Source organism: Engystomops pustulosus, chromosome 3, assembly GCF_040894005.1.
Source record: "Engystomops pustulosus chromosome 3, aEngPut4.maternal, whole genome shotgun sequence".
In the NCBI taxonomy this organism is placed as follows: domain Eukaryota; kingdom Metazoa; phylum Chordata; class Amphibia; order Anura; family Leptodactylidae; genus Engystomops; species Engystomops pustulosus.
Window position 1 is genome coordinate 198,991,199 of NC_092413.1, and position 16,399 is coordinate 199,007,597.

The 16,399-nt window shown below is 45.0% G+C and overlaps 1 long non-coding RNA gene across 1 annotated transcript; it reads left to right on the forward strand.

The window, feature by feature from the left end:
* Positions 1-14,399: 14,399 nt before the first annotated feature.
* LOC140122559 (uncharacterized) lies at positions 14,400-16,080 on the forward strand. The gene is made up of 3 exons (XR_011854342.1): positions 14,400-14,720; positions 15,549-15,608; positions 15,738-16,080. It is a non-coding gene; the product is annotated as an uncharacterized lncRNA (long non-coding RNA).
* Positions 16,081-16,399: the final 319 nt, after the last annotated feature.

Here is a 16,399-nt window from a genome sequence, read left to right on the forward strand (position 1 = left end):
GTTATGGCACGCCCCATTTTTTACATTCTTACTGGCTTTGTATCACACTTTAAGGGCTGAAAATCATTCCTAGCTTTCATGCCTGAAGGCACCGGGGGAATCTGACTGGTGTGTCAGATTACTGGGTCCAGGTAATCTGGACCTTTTTCACGTCAGTAAAAGTTCCCGAAATCCACAGTATTTGGATCATAGATAAGTGCACGTATCCTAAATCTATATGTTTTTTTTAATCAATTTTTTGGTTCCTGAACACCTGGTCTTTATGGTTCCTGAAGCAGTACCATGGCCTTTACCACAACGGGTATTCCCATCTATGGTATGTATGCGTATCCACAGCAAAGGTCCTGATAGGTACAGATCCTACCTCTAGGACTATCAATATCACAAACGGATAAGGTTATGGTCCAAGACATAGGAGGAATTTCTAGTTGAGAGCATGACACACAAATTATTGTACCGCATTTCTGATGCAAATTGTGTTCATTAAAAAGCAATTTCCATTGTAATTTCCAAAGCTACTGTGCCACCTCACTTCAGACAATGTAAGTACTGCAGCGGCTGACCCATTTTACATGGCATTGCTGTGTGCTAGTGAGATTGCAGAAAAGAGACAGATAAGCCAGGAAGTATAACAAAGTCTGTCAGACGGCTGAGTCACTTGAAGGGTGTGAGTCGTCAAGTTTTCTGGCTGCAGGCCACTTCTAGAAACTGCATAAAGTGGCGACCCATCGTTTTATTGGATAGGTGTTCACACTGCGCTACAGAGAGGGCGTCTTCTTCAATAAACAAGGCAAAAAGAATCAAAAAATTAGTAGGAGTTGTGTTCTTTTTAGGATACCACTGTCATCATGCATATTCAAACTAGTTTAGTCGATGACAATAAAGTTTCTAAAGTAAGGGGATGGGGAGTTTTAAAAACATATGGGTGGGAATTCCAAACCTCGACCGCTCCCCCCCCCCCTGCCGATGTTCTGCAGGTCAGATATAGTAAGAAGCTCCGGCTTCTTAGTACAGTATATACATCAGATCTCCACCAGGTCAGACCATGTTAGACCAGTTCTGAGTGGTGGAGATTTTAGCTATAGTCTCTGCATCTTTTCCGGTGGAGACTATAGTAAATATGGAAGTGAAGTGAAGCGATGGGACATTGAGGGATATAGTCTGGTCTAGGACGGATATAGTCTGGCCTAGGAAGGATATAGTCTGGCCTAGGAAGGATATAGTCTGGCCTAGGAGGGATATAGTCTGGCCTAGGAGGGATATAGTGTGGCCTAGGAAGAATATAGTCTGGCCTAGGAAGGATATAGTCTGGCCTAGGAAGGATATAGTCTGGCCTAGGAGGGATATAGTCTGGCCTAGGAAGGAAACTGTCTGGCCTAGGAAAGATATAGTCTGGCCTAGGACGGATACACTCTGGCCTAGGAAAGATATAGTCTGGCCTAGGACGGATACAGTCTGGCCTAGGATGGATACAGTCTGGCCTAGGACGGATACAGTCTGGCATAGGATATTTTACACCCCCTGGTATAGAGTTTACTCTCCGGGATATACTGTGGCCTGGGCCATTCTATACCAGCCATGAGCCATGTTAGAGCGGTATATTCTGGACTGGGGGTAAAGTTTTACCTAGGCTATTTTATACCCTGGTAATCTTATATTCCCAATTAAACAACTTTACAGTATCTTCTGTGGGGCACATTTACTAATGGTCCGAACATCATTTTCGTGGGGTTTCGCAATTCTTTTGCGGTTTGCCCTGAATTGCCTCGGGTGCCATCGGCAGCGGCTTGCATGCGACACAAATCAGGGGGGGGGGGGCGTGGATGTCGGACAACCCGACTGATTCGGACAAACCACGGAATTTAAAAACAAATTGTGTCGCAAGATCACGCACTCACATGCACCGGGAAGAAGAAGGTGAACTCCGGCGGACCTCAGCGGGGGAAGCGACGGATGCAGGAAATTGGACGCGCGATCTTAGTGAATCGCGGCAGACCCGAATCCTTGTCGGACAATTTGAGTTACTTTAGTTACTTTATACTGGGATTTGGCACTTTGTGAAAAATATGTGGCTTTTGCGTGTAGTTTCGGCACTCAGTCCCTAAAAGGTTCGCCATCGCTGCCCTGATACCGTCCAATCAGTGCTCAACATGTTGGAGTGGTCAATATATTCATAATTGTTTTAGGAGAAATAAAAGCTAGAAAAGCAGAATGTAGATGCTCTAACATGGTTATTTTATAGTAAAATACAAGTATTTACTAGAATCAGACGGGCAATGGGTTCTCTGTGAATAGACTTGTCCATCTTTCAGATGCCATAAAGATGGCATTTTCCATGCACTAGATTTTTATACTTTAGATGAAGTAACATGATGTCACCTATACTTTTCCTATTGAGTTTCTTTTCAGATATGATGAACGCATGGTCTTTAGGAGGAAGTAGGAAATAATGTCCCTTCTCATTGGGGGTCATTTACTAAGGGCCTGATTCGCGTTTTCCCGACGTGTTACCCGAATATTTCCGATTTGAGCAGATTTTCCCTGTATTGCCCCGGGATTTTGGCGCATCGGCGCTGGCATGCACGTGACGGAAATCGGGGGGCGTGGCCGAACGAAAACCTGATGGATTCGGAAAAACCGCCGCATTTAAAAGACAAAAAGTGTCGCGGAGCTTGCACTTACCTTCACTCAGCCCGGCTCGGTGTACTTGAGTGCGTTCCGATGCTCTTCAGCGCAGCAGCGCCACCTGGTGGAATCCTGGCCGGACCCGAATCCACAATTTTTTTAAATTCCGGGGTTTTTCCGAATCCGTCGGGTTTTCCGACAGCCACACCCCTGATTTCTGTCTCATGAAAGCCGGCGCTGATGCGTTACAATCCGATCGCGTGCGGCAAAATCCCGGGGCAATTTGGTGCAAATCGGAAATATTCGGGAAACCCGACGAAAATGTGCGATTCTGACCTTTAGTAAATGAGCCCCATAATGTTTAATCTCTTCCAATTCACCTGCAGATAGGACACTGTGTACAATCTGTTCAGTTTATCCTGCTGTATAAGATGCTACCTGCAGATAGGACACTATGTACAATCTACTCAGTTCCTCCTGCTCTATAACATGCAGCCTGTAGATAGGACACTATGTACAATCTGCTCAGCTCCTCCTGGTCTATAACCTGCTGCCTGCAGATAGGACACGATGTACAATCTGTTCAGCTCCTCCTCCTCTATAACATGTTGCCTGCAGATAGGACACTATGTACAATCTCCTCCTGCTCTATAACATGCAGCTTGCAGATAGTACACTATGTACAATCTGTTCAGCTCCTCCTCCTCTATAAAATTCTGCATGCAGATAGGACACTATATACACTTTGCTAAGCTCCTCCTGCTCTATAACATGCAGCTTGCAGATAGTACACTGTACAATCTGCTCAGCCCCTCCTGCTCTATAACATGCAGCCTACACATAGGACACTATGTACAATCTGTTCAGCTCTTTCTGCTCTATAACATGCTACCGGCAGATAGGACAGTATGTACAATCTATTCAGCTCTTTCTGCTCTATAACATGCAGCCTGTAGATAGGACACTATGTACAATCTGCTCAGCTCCTCCTGGTCTATAACCTGCTGCCTGCAGATAGGACACGATGTACAATCTGTTCAGTTCCTCCTGCTCTATAAAATTCTGCATGCAGATAGGACACTATATACACTTTGCTAAGCTCCTCCTGCTCTATAACATGCTGCTTGCAGATAGGACACTATGTACAATCTGCTCAGTTCCTCCTGCTCTATAACATGCTTCCTGCAGATAGGACACTATGTACAATCTGCTCAGCTCTTTCTGCTCTATAACATGCTGACCACACATCAGATAGAATTTTTTTTTCTGTGACAAATTCCCTTCGAGAAACTATTCCCCCCCCCCCCATCGTTTATATTTAAAAAGGAATGGAAATATATGCTAAAACAGATATGTCAGAGGTGACAGGTCATCCATAAAACTCTTCAGGGATTAAGATAAAAATCTTATTGTCTGCTAGAAACAGGCCAGGTCTTTGCCACAGGAAAATTAGTGCAGACACAGGATCAATGACAAGGAGCCAGGTTGGCTGCTGTAATACATCCAAAAGGCAAATACATCGGCCACAAGGATCGGTCAAAGCATCACTGAACCCAGTTGTTATTTTGTTAAAATAATAGTTCAGCTCTCCTGATATTTCCATATTTCATAAAGTAAAGAGGAAGTGTCATGGAGCTGTTAATTCCAATGATATTTATACAGTATATTACGTGAACGTTTGTGCATTATGTTCCGTCCAGGTAGAACAATAGCAGTTCGTAGGAAACATTTTGTAAAACAAGATTTATAGTGTTCTGTGCGTATTCCTGGGCCTGCTGCTACATGTCGTAGAGGAAGCGCATGCTAGGACCATGGTGCTGAGGTCGTGACTAACCTGGCAGGAAATCTTGTCTACGGCAGATGTGGAAAGGGAGGCGAAGTCTGAAAAAGTTACTGAATAGGCATTGGGGCTTAAAGGAATTGTCCACTCACATCAAGTGTCATATTAAGTGCTTTATCCTGTGGACCCTTGCTGATCAATGGGGACCCGACTGGTGGGACCCCCACATATCATGAGAATGGAGGGCCATTGTACACCCAAATGAAGAGAGCTGCTGTCTGCATGTGCGCCTGCTACTCTGTTAATCTCTATGGCACTGTTGGAGATAGCCTAGCCCAGCTACTTCCTCCAGTGCCAATGTCCAACCTACTCCATTCATTTTGGGTACAACAATTCTCATGATCTATGGGGGTCCCACCAAGTTATGTGGAGTACCAGAGATGCCCAAGCAACTCACTTCACTCTCAATGGCAGGACGAGCATCCCATTAGTGACAACCCCCCCCCCCCCTGTTCCCGTGGTCGGGGGGGGGGGAGGGAGGGGCTCCCAGCAGTTGGACCCTTATAGATCAGATTATTATTATCATATCCTGTGAATAGGACATAACTTGCTTACTTAACCCAACCTTATTCTGTATTCGGAGGCATTTACTAATCCTAGTTCTCTGCTCATTGAGGTGGTGGAGTACTGCTATACTCTATACCAGTAGTGGTGAACCTATGGCACGGGTGCCAGAGGTGGCACTCAGAGCCCTTTCTGTGGGCACCCAGGTTTTCACACCAACACATAGTTTGCCAGCTAATACTCAAGACTTCCTCCTGCAGTCCAAGACAGCCAAGGACAAGCCATGCTCAGCGCTATTTTAAAGCAACATCCTTGGCTGCCAGGACTACAGGAGGAGCAGGAAGGTGTGGATAGAGATGGATTGTCATTGGAGCTCCTGCTCTGGGTCTCCTGATTCTTCCTCTTCAGGGCATCCTGGAGGGAAGCTACAATCCGAATTTCTCCTTCATCTTTCTATTGTATTGATGAACTCAGGCCACCAATACGATTAAAAGCTGTGATACAGCAGGGATCAATAAGTTACTGCTGAAATTGTCATGATGGCACTTTGCGACATACAAGTGGGTTTTGGTTGTAGCTTGGGCACTCTGTCTCCATAAGGTTTGCCATCACTGCTCTATACTGCTATATAGTGCTGCGCCCCCTATCATCCCAAGCGTTACATCGTATCTTGATGGAAACACCCCTTTAACCTCTTTGATTGATGCACTTTACTGTTCTATATAAATGAGTATATTAATCCCTTTCCTCCCTTGAAATATTATGTGCAAGGAATGTGACCTCTGAACAGGGAGAGATCTGGGATAATGGTTAAGGGATTAACAAGCTGTTAATCACCAGGACTAATTGATTTCCTATATCTAGTGTATTTTCTCAGCAGTCCATGTTTCCTTGCCTTTATGTGACTATACCAACCTTATATACTATGATTTTATGGTGAAGTTGTATTGCATCTATCTTTAACCTTGCTCATTGGCCTTCACATATAATACATATTTAATGCAGCACAGAATATTACATGAAATGAAGGAATCAGAGCGTGAGCTGGAGAAAACAGATGTAACAATGTAGGGTGGGTAGGGGGTTTAAGTATCTATAACCTTTGAGTCTTTATATAATCAATCCCACTATGTGAAGTCACCGTTTATTGCATCAATAGACAAATGAGGATGCCAGGTGAAGACCGTATGACGCTGGAGGTGAAGATGTTGCAAAACACAAAAATGGTAATATCTATGGCCAGGCCTGGTTAAACTCTGGTGGTGTAAGAAAATTCGAAAAGAGATTGGGGCACATTTACTTACCCATCCGCCTTCCCCGAGGTGCATTGTCCGACGAGAATGCACATCTGCTGTGATTCACTTACATCGTGCGCCCGATATCCTGCATGTGTCGCTCCCCGCTCAGGTCTGCCGGAGTTCTCCTTCATCTTCCCGGTGCATGTAAGTGCATTGTCTTGCAACACAATTTAAATGTTAAATCCAGCGCTTTATCCGAATCAGTCGGATCGTCCGACGGCCTGCCCCTGATTTGTGTCGCATGAAAGCTGCCGCCGATGCGCTAAAATCCTATAGCTTGTGCCAAAATCCCCTGCTAAATGTGGCGCAAATTGGAAATAGTTGGAATATCCGACGATAGTGCGGTCCGCGGACCCTTAGTAAATGAGCCCCATTGACTCTTAAAATAGCACTCTCCAATCTATGCTCAATTAGTTTGGTCACCCACAAGCAAGTTTGGTCCGAGAACAATGCCCCAAGTGCTGGAGGGATTTCCAGGACCAAATCTCTCCTTTCACTGGACTGAACTCAGCGTGTCAATTCAAGTTCAGTCCAGAAACATGAGGCTAGAAATCCCTCCAGCGAAGCATTTTTAAACTCACTGGCAGGCAATTAGTCTCTCTGTAAAGCCTTACATGTTTGATGTTTATTCATCCAAAAATCTATCTATCACATCTACCTTATGCACATGAATGATCGAGTTCGGCCATAAATGTTTGAGCAAAAGATTAACAGTTGATTCAGTTTCCTGATCCTTATCACCCCCAAATGACTACCCAGGAAGGGATAGTCAGGGAGCCTTATACATGCGAGATGGTTAAAGGGGTTTTGATTGATAGGGGTCTCAGTGATGGGACCACCACAGATCAGTAGAACGGGGTTCCATTGGCAATCACCGCCAATCTCATAGAGATGAACAGGAGCGTCTGACCATGCGTGATGGCTGCTTGGGGAGTCACCCGGGGTCCAACTGGGTTATATCAGACCCCATCGGACCACTCTTCTTGTGATCTGTGGGGGTCCCTTCACTGAACCCCCCCCCAATCAGCAAGTCAGGCCCTGTCCTGTGGATAATGCCTAGTGTGTATTGGGTGAAAACCCATTTAATTGAAACCAACAATATTGGCAGCATAAGCTATCTCATTTTGTGTATAATTTTTAACCAATAATTATAAAAGTTATATTTTACTGCCATCTTGTTCCTTCTACTATCCCCCCTTTAATTCAACAATATTGGCAGTTTCTCCCAATCTTCATCTAACGGCGAATTTACACGAATGTATAGCCATAGAACAGCGGGCACATACCACACGGGAAAGGAGGGAGTGAGCGCTGCTCTCCCCTGCCCCTCTCTATAGACATATATGGCACACTGCGCCGTAATACAGGGAAAGATAGGACATGTCCTATGTTTTCCCGCATACAGAAGGGTACGGTACTGCATGTGTGCAGTACCGTACCGCGACGTATATATACGTCTGTTCTCACTAACTGAAGGAGCGGCAGGTCCAGCATAAATACTTGAATTTAATTCAATATGGAATTGTTGATCACAATGCTCCACTATCCGCAGGACACCCATGCCCTCTCTATGCGAACCAGAGATAGCTGAGCGCTGCAATTTCTAACACTCCCATAGTATTGAATGGAGTGGCAATATGTGTTCTTCACCTGCCGCTCTTACTTTTAGTGAGAACGCCATCCCCATTGTCATGAATGTGGTGGTCCACGCAGTCGGACCTCCACCAGTTAGATTCTTATCCCTTATCCTGTGAATAGGGGATAACATCCTGCCTTAGAACCTTTACAAGTTGTGTACAAGGGTGAAAAAGTTGTAAAATTGTCTACGATTTTTAAAAAATATTTTTAACTCCCATGGTTTTCTTTACTTCGAGGCGTGACTCGAAATATTTTTTCAAAGAATAACAAGATTAAAAAGATTTATCAGCCAGCACCCAGATTGTATTTAAAAAAAATGACTATATGATGGGACCGGTGCCAATATCTGAGTCATCACTATTCATATTACCTGGTCTTATAATCTTCTAGACGTGTCAATTTTAGCTACGAGTCTAGAAAGTGACCCTACATGATATGTGCATGTGGCATGATGAATGGGCATGACATGCAGAAGGTATGTACTGTATGAAGGTCACTCCGTTGTGTACGGTAGGGCTGTCACATTACCTGCTATAGTAGTGCCACTTATAATAGTGCCACCCAGGGAATCGTGGGAAATAATAATAGAGCCAGTTTAGGTGCTGCCTAGGTATAGTTATGGCAGTGCTGAAAGTAACTATAATAAAGGCAGGAATATAATAGCATAATGTAGATAATATACTACCCTGTAGACAAGTATTGTGTGTAGAAGCGTAGTAGCACGTAGTAGTAGCGTCTATGGCTTGCAGCAAACTTTGAGGAATGCAGTAAGATGACACCTTGTAACTTCAGTTTTAGGACTGTCTGATCTGATCTGTCAGACCTGTCTGTGGGAATTTTTGTAAAATATGTACTTTTTACTTATATTCTTTTCAATTTTTTAAAAAATGTTCTATAAACCTGCACGATCTGTGTACCAGTATTTTTTATGTAATTGACACTTGTGGGGATTTTCATGTAGCTCTGTGACAATGTTGGGTTTTTCCTCTGTACCTTCCATCAGGGCCGGCTCCAGGTTTTAGTAGGCCCCTGGGCAACAGAGCCTTAGTGGGCCCCTCCGTGGGCCGCCCTCCAGTGGCCACACTTCCCCCCCTCCCCACACACTGACCACCCCCCCTCCCCTGCGGACACACTGACCACCCCCCCTCCCCTGCGGACACACTGACATCCCCCCCTTCCACCTGGGAACACACTGACACCCCCCCTTCCACCTGCGGACACACTGACCCCCCTCAACCTCCCCCTGCGGACAAACTGACCCCCTCAACCCCCCCCTGCGGACACACTGAACCCCCCCTCCCCCCGCAGACACACTGACCCCCCCCCCCTGCTGACACAAGGACCCCCCTGCTGACACACTGACCCCCCTTCTCCCCCTGTATACACAGTGACCCCATCCCTCCCCCCGCGGACACACTGACCCCCCCTCTCCCCCTGTATACACACTGACCCCATCCCTCCCCCTCTATACACACTGACCCCCCCTCTCCCCCTGTATACACACTGACCCCATCCCTCCCCCCTCCCCCTGCGGACACACTGAAACTCCCCCTCCGGGAAAGAAGTATTTTACCTGTCCTGGTTCCCCCGGCGCAGCACCTGCAGCTGTCTTCGGCCTGGGCCTCCCGTACGCGCCGGCTCTGAAGCCGGCACACGTGACCCGATGACGTCATCATGTGCGCCGGCTTCAGAGCAGTCGCATACCCTGCGGAGCGCTGCATCGTGGGAACCGGGACAGGTGAGTTTTAGATTCTGCCTCTATGCTGCACTCCCGACCAGCGCAGCATAGAGGCAGAAAAATGATCGATCCGGATGGTGATCAATTGTACCAGTGTCTCATAGAGACACTGGTACAATTGATCCGGGGGCCCGAATGGGCCCCTCCAGTACCCCGGGGCCCCGGCACTTGCCCGGGTTGGCCGGGTGCTGGCGCCGGGCCTGCCTTCCATAGACAAGTGTAAAAATCTCACCCTGAGATCATTAGTATTTTGTGAAACTTTAAGGAATTGCAATAGTAAGCAGGACCCTAGAAGCACCAACTACCATAGTATAGCACAAACTTCGGAGTAAATACAGTAGTACAGCACTAAATATAACCCCAGAATCCAAATACAGGCGGTCCCCTACTTAAGAACACTCGATTTACATACGACCATTAGTCACAAACGGACCTCTGGATATTGGTAATTTACTGTACTTTAGTTCCAGGATACAATGATCGCTATAACAGTTATCACAGGTGTCTGTAATGAAGATTTCGGGGGACATTAATCATAGTGGGTCTCAGGTTCGCCTGTTTTTGCGCCTGGTTTGCTCTTCTTTTTGGCTCCTGATCTATGATGGATCTAGTTCTGCCTTAGTAAATGCATTTTGGAATTGTCTCATGTCCGATTCATTTGCGCCTAAATTTGCGCCAAATTTGGCGCAAATTGTTAGATCTCATTTGTGATAAATAATGAAAGGAGACTGAGAAAAGATGACAGTACGTTCGAGGGCTTCATCTCTGCACCAAAAACTATCATTGTGATGTAACTGCAGGGACTAAAAGATGTAAAAAAAAAGAGATGTAAAAAAAATAAATAAAAAATCTTGCTGAAATGAGTCTTTTCCTTTTTTATTATAATGTCCAGGAAATGGAGACTGATAATATTCTCAGATCTGTACAATAAGACAATAATCACTCACAGAGATGATCCCATAGACAATGATGAAGTCGTTACTGGAGAAATGTTACATTTTAAAACTGCTCCGAAGTATTTTCCATGTTGCATAGAGGGAATTTTTCATTTGGGAACCTAAAATGTATGTTTTTAGTAATGAAAAGCGAAGTTTTTTGGAAGTGCACCTGCTCAGAGTAGGTGCATTTTTGCCCCTTTTTGGCGCAAATGTGTGATAGATCCCGTGCAAACATCTGTATAGGACGTACTCACTATGTCAGATAAGGCGCAGGGACTCAAAATCACTAAGTGCCGAACTTTGCCGTGGGTGCATAAATGCGCCAGATTTTTGCGCTAAAAGATGCTCAAAACAGTCTAACAGACTATGATTAATGTCCCCCTTCATGTTAATCCTGGTTCTTATGACAACCCAACATTTTTAAAATCCAATTGTCACAGAGACCAAAAAAGTTCTGTGTGGGATTACAATGATAAAGTATACAGTTCTGACTTACATACAAATTCAACTTAAGAACAAACCTACAGACCCTATCTTATATGTAACCCGGGGACTGCCTGTACTGAATTCAGATGGTAACTAAATAATGGTAAATAATGAGCCAGGACCAGGCAATAAATAATGCATAAGACATATATATATATATATATATATATATATATATATATATATATAATGGTAAGCAAGACCACATGGGAAATAATTAGAGCTGAGAGCTGAGAAATAAAAATTGCGACTCCCAAAACATATCATAATAATGGAGACTTCAAAACAGACAATAATAGTATGAGACTACGGAGCAGGCAAAAAATAATGGAGACCCTAGAACAGGTAATAATAATGGAGAAAGCCCAGTGCAGATAATAATTACAATGGGGAGACCCCAGAGCGGACAATAATAATGGAGAGACCCCAGTGCAGATAATAATAATGGAGACCCCACAGCAGATAATAATGATAATAATGGAGGTCCCAGAGCAGAAGATAATAATGGAGAGACTCCAGAGCAGGTGAAAAATAATGGAGACCCCAGAACACATATCAATAATGGTAAAAGGCCAGTGCAGATAATAATTACAATAGGGAGACCCCAGAGCAGACAATAATAATGGAGAGACTACAGTGAAGATAATAATAATAATGGAGACCCCAGAGCAGATAATAATGGAGACCCCAGAGTAGAAGATAATAATGGAGAGACTCCAGAGATTATAATAATAATAATGGAGACCCTGCGCAGACAAAAACTAAAAAATATTCTACTTTTATCATTCCTCCTCCCCTCCCTGTGCCACATTTGACCTTCTTCTTCTGGCTGTTGTTCTGCTCTGGCTCCTGAAGCAAGACACTTGTGCTGGTTTCAGGCCCCAAAAGAAAGTGGTGCCTTGAGTAAGAGAGGATTTTGGAGCAGTGGGTACAGTGCATCTGAGAAGTAATCACCACTTCCCGGTCCTCTCTTGTTTGAGGTGCCAAACTTTCCTAGGTCCTGTTGCTGGCACATAATTCCTGCATCAGGAGCCAGTGAAGAGCAGCAGAAGAGGACAGTTCCAGATAGACTATGATGAAAAGTGGCGTAACTAGAAGCTGATGGGCCCCAGTGCAAAGTGTGTGCCAGGCCCCCGACTATAATGTATGGTTTATAGTAATAGTCTTCTCATATGGGAAAGTGACACCTTATGGGCCCCCTAAACCTCTTGTGCGACCGCAACCTCTGCACCCCCTCAAGTTACGCCCCTGATGATGAATATAGTCAATGTCATTTTGAAGCTAAAAATATCAATGCACTAATGTTGCTGCACTGCTAGAAATTCTCCTCCTAAACAGACCGCAAGAGAAAGTCAATGTGGCTCTCGAGAAAGTGCAACTGTATATTTCAGAGGTTGTCTGAGGCTGGGAACATGGGTTCATATGCACATGTAGAACAATGAGAATTATTGCTACAGTAACTGCGGAATTGCGTTGCCCTATGGCTGCCTCCTGCCTATGAAGCAAAGCTTCCTTTGGCACTACTAGTATCACGTTGTGGTCCACCTGAGGAGGATGTATCTCTGGTCCTCCATATGGCATCCCTTTTTAGAAGAACAAGATTACACTATACATACTCCTTTATCTTACACTGTAGATTAAGATGTATAAGTAAAAAACTGAAGACCCGCCATTTTTCATGAAAAGAAGCCAGAGATAATAGGGTTTGTTTACTAAGGGTCCCGCGGCAGCATTTCCATCTAGTTTTCCGACGCACCGCTGGGACAGGTATTTAGTAGGCGATCCGACGTATTCGGACAAACCGCTGGATTTAACTTAAAAATTGTGTCGCAAGACATGCACATACATATACCGTGAAGAAGAAGGTGAACTCCGGCAGACCTGATCGGGGAAGCGACACATGCAGGATATCGGGCGTACAATCTTCTTGAATCGAGGCACAGGGCATTGTCATCGGACAATGCACTTTCGGGATCTCCTCCGAACCAGTAAGTAAATGTGCTCCAATGATTGTATAATTCGTGTCCACATTTGGAGACAGATGTTCTCTCCGGTTGGAAAAGAATCTTGAAGTAGTTTTCCAGCTGAGAAAAATGTAATGCAAAGAAGTCTACTGTAGGCCAATAAAATGCTGAAAGTTTACCCCCCCCACAGTCTAGAAGTGCTGCTTCTGGTCCCTGTCTTACTGCACTTAGAGGGAATCTCATGACTCCAGAGGAAACTCTAGTAGAGGCTCCTCAGCCAATCAGTGGTTAAGGTAGGTCACTGATACAGCCTATAATTGAATAAGCGGCCTTCCCTTGTAATTGCTGTAATGTTGGGAGACACAAAAGAAGTGGAGAGAAATAAGGACCTGGTGGGGCACTCGCTCTGCAATTTCCGTCAGCTCCATTGAGGATGTATGGAGCAGTTTGGTCTTGCGCGGCCGTCTGCTCCATTACTCTCCGGGAGCAACAAGGGGTCCGACTGAGGTAACTGGGACCCCATCAGAACCCTTGTTTTCGTGATCTGTGGGGGCATCATTACTGAGACCCCCACCGATCAGCAAGTTAGGTCCTATCCTGTGGATAAGGCCTAACTTTGATTCGTGGGAAAATCCGTTTAAGTTTTTCACACAACATAATATTACACTACTGAGATGCAATGTGGATGGGTGCTGCTAATAAAACAAATTGGCATAGTTTGAACTTAATGTGAGGGATAGATTCGGGCTTATCCCTTAGTAAGCAGAAAGTACGATAGTACAGGATAATACATCCCATTGCCTGTTGTAGTACCTGCCTTATCCTATTCCAAAACCAAGCTACAATCGGGTAGGACCACCAAATGAAAGTTGGAACCCTCCTCATCACAACCGCGAAAGCTGACCGGGCCTAGGGACCATATAGGTTTTATCTAGTATTTTAAGAGGTGTTTCCATAAGAGAAAGTTACCAACTGTCGCTACTTAACAGTTCACACAATCCCTCCATCTATCAATCAGCACGACCACCTGTAAATCCTCCTCCCATTTTAACATTAAGGCTACATTCACACGAACGTATGGAGGACGTATATACGGCCGACGTATATACGGCCGATATACGCCCCCCATACACTTCTATGGGCGAGCGGTACGGTGCCGCACACGTGCGGCACCGTACCGTTCCGTACCCGGGAAAAAGATAGGACCTGTCCTATCTTTTCCCGTAATACGGGGCCGTGCGCAATGTATCGCTATGGAGAGGGGCGGAGGTGAGCTGCGTTCACCTCCTCCTCCTCTCCCCGTACACTGCCGTTGCCCGCTACGGTACGGTACGGGCGGGCAACGGCAGTGTGAATGTAGCCTAAGGGTAGCTTCACCTCCTTTCCAGGGTTACATATCGATCCATACAACAGAAAAAGGGTAGCAAGTCTAGAGTAGGAATATAACGCTATCGACTCCACTGCAGTGTATGATAATTCTGTACCCATAGGAATTAGTGACTTTCAAAAACCACCTGTCGAATTCTGAAAGATTTAGATGGCGGTGGCTGAAACTTGGCCTAAAAACTAGTCAAAGTCATTAATCACTTCCCCGCCAAGAAATCGTGTACCCGTTGAAGCTTGTTGTCTATCCATCATTTCAAGGAAGTCCCAAAAGTCCCAAGGTGAAAATTGGACTGGCCCATATAGGTAGGGTCGGGGGGAAAGGGGATTGGAATCTATACCTGGATCGTACCGCTCACTAAAGCTGCAATGCGTAGAATGTGAATTGTGCACATTAAGGGATCCGAGCAATGACAGGGACACTCGGACCACATCAGCGATTTTAGTGAGTAAGGCACAACCAGAGCCGAATCCAGTGCAACCCATAGTGGCTGGTCAGAGAAGACATGTATGTTTAGATTTATTTGGAGGGCAAAAAGGCTGAGAATAGCTAAGAATACTGGGGCACATTTACTTACCCGGTCCCTCGCAGTTCCCGAAAGTGCATTGTCTGTCCGGAATGCATTGTGCCGCAATTCACATAGATCGTGCGTCCGATTTCCTGCATCTGTCACTTCCCTGCTCAGGTCCGACACAGTTCACCATCTTCCTCCCGGTGCATGTAAGTGCTTGTCTTGCGACACAATTTTGAAGTTAAATTCCGCAGTTTGTCCAGATCCGTCAGATCGTCTGATGGCCTGCCCCCAGATTTCTGTTGCATGAAATCCAGCGCAATTGCGCCAAAATCCGATTGCCTGCACCAAAGACCCCTTTTAAATCCCTGTCCCGGAGGCGCAAAATGGAAATCGTCGCGATGTACGATGAAAGTGCGGTCCAGGGGGGCTCTTAGTAAATGAGCCCCACTATGTATATACACAAGTCCGAAGGCAGCACTATTATGTTCCCTCCTAATAAAATTATTTTTGTGTTGCATAAAACACACCTCTTCCTTGACTCCTAGGATACTTATAGGGCAGGCAGTTAATTGATTTATTGCTAATTAACTTTGTTATTGTGTTCTTCTGTCCTAATTAGTACCCTTGACTCTTTTCCCATCAGTGCTGCCTTTGGACTTTGAGGAAAAGAAATTTTCAGGTAAGCGAAATTTAGTTCTTTTTCATAAGAGACATTAAAATAGTGGCTTTAAATTATTTTTTTTGAAATTTGATTTAGGTCCGGTGTTCATATTGCTAATCATCCATCCCTTTCATTTTGATTATCTAGATAATGTTTGTATGGAAGGGACTGACTTAACCCATAAAGTGACTGGTGCTAGCTAGGGACCAAGGGTGAAACTTGCTGCCAGAGTTGCCATCAGGGGGGCTGTGACTGTGTTCAGGGGCCCCCGAGTCACCGAAAACCCCTTCCCTTCTTAGGTGCAGGTAACTTACTGTGCACATAGGGCCGGATAATCATTCTGTGGGAGGGCCCACAAAATTTGCCAGTGAGGGGCCCCAAACTTCCTAGTGGCAGCCCCGCTTGCTGCACCAACTTGGCTTCCAAAAACAAAGCCTACACCATGGTTCAAGGAGTGGACAAAGAACATCATGAAGGCAGAGATACTTATTCCCCTACAAGTATCTTATTGTATTAGTATGAGTAGAAGGACTTACTTTACACAGTACAATGCATTGTGACTGCTTAATCAAAGTACACCACATGTAATTGTAGTTTGTTATCAGACTACACCTGGTTTGTTTGTAGTCTGTTACCATAGAAAGAACCACAGATACACTTTTATTAAATGGCCACCTACAAAAGCTATTTAGCACTCATTCAGAAGCATTTCCAAAATTACAACAAGCTTCCCCCCCCCCCACATTAGACATATGAGAAATTCAGTTTTTTGTTATCGGTCTACCACCTCTCCATCCCACTCAGATGAT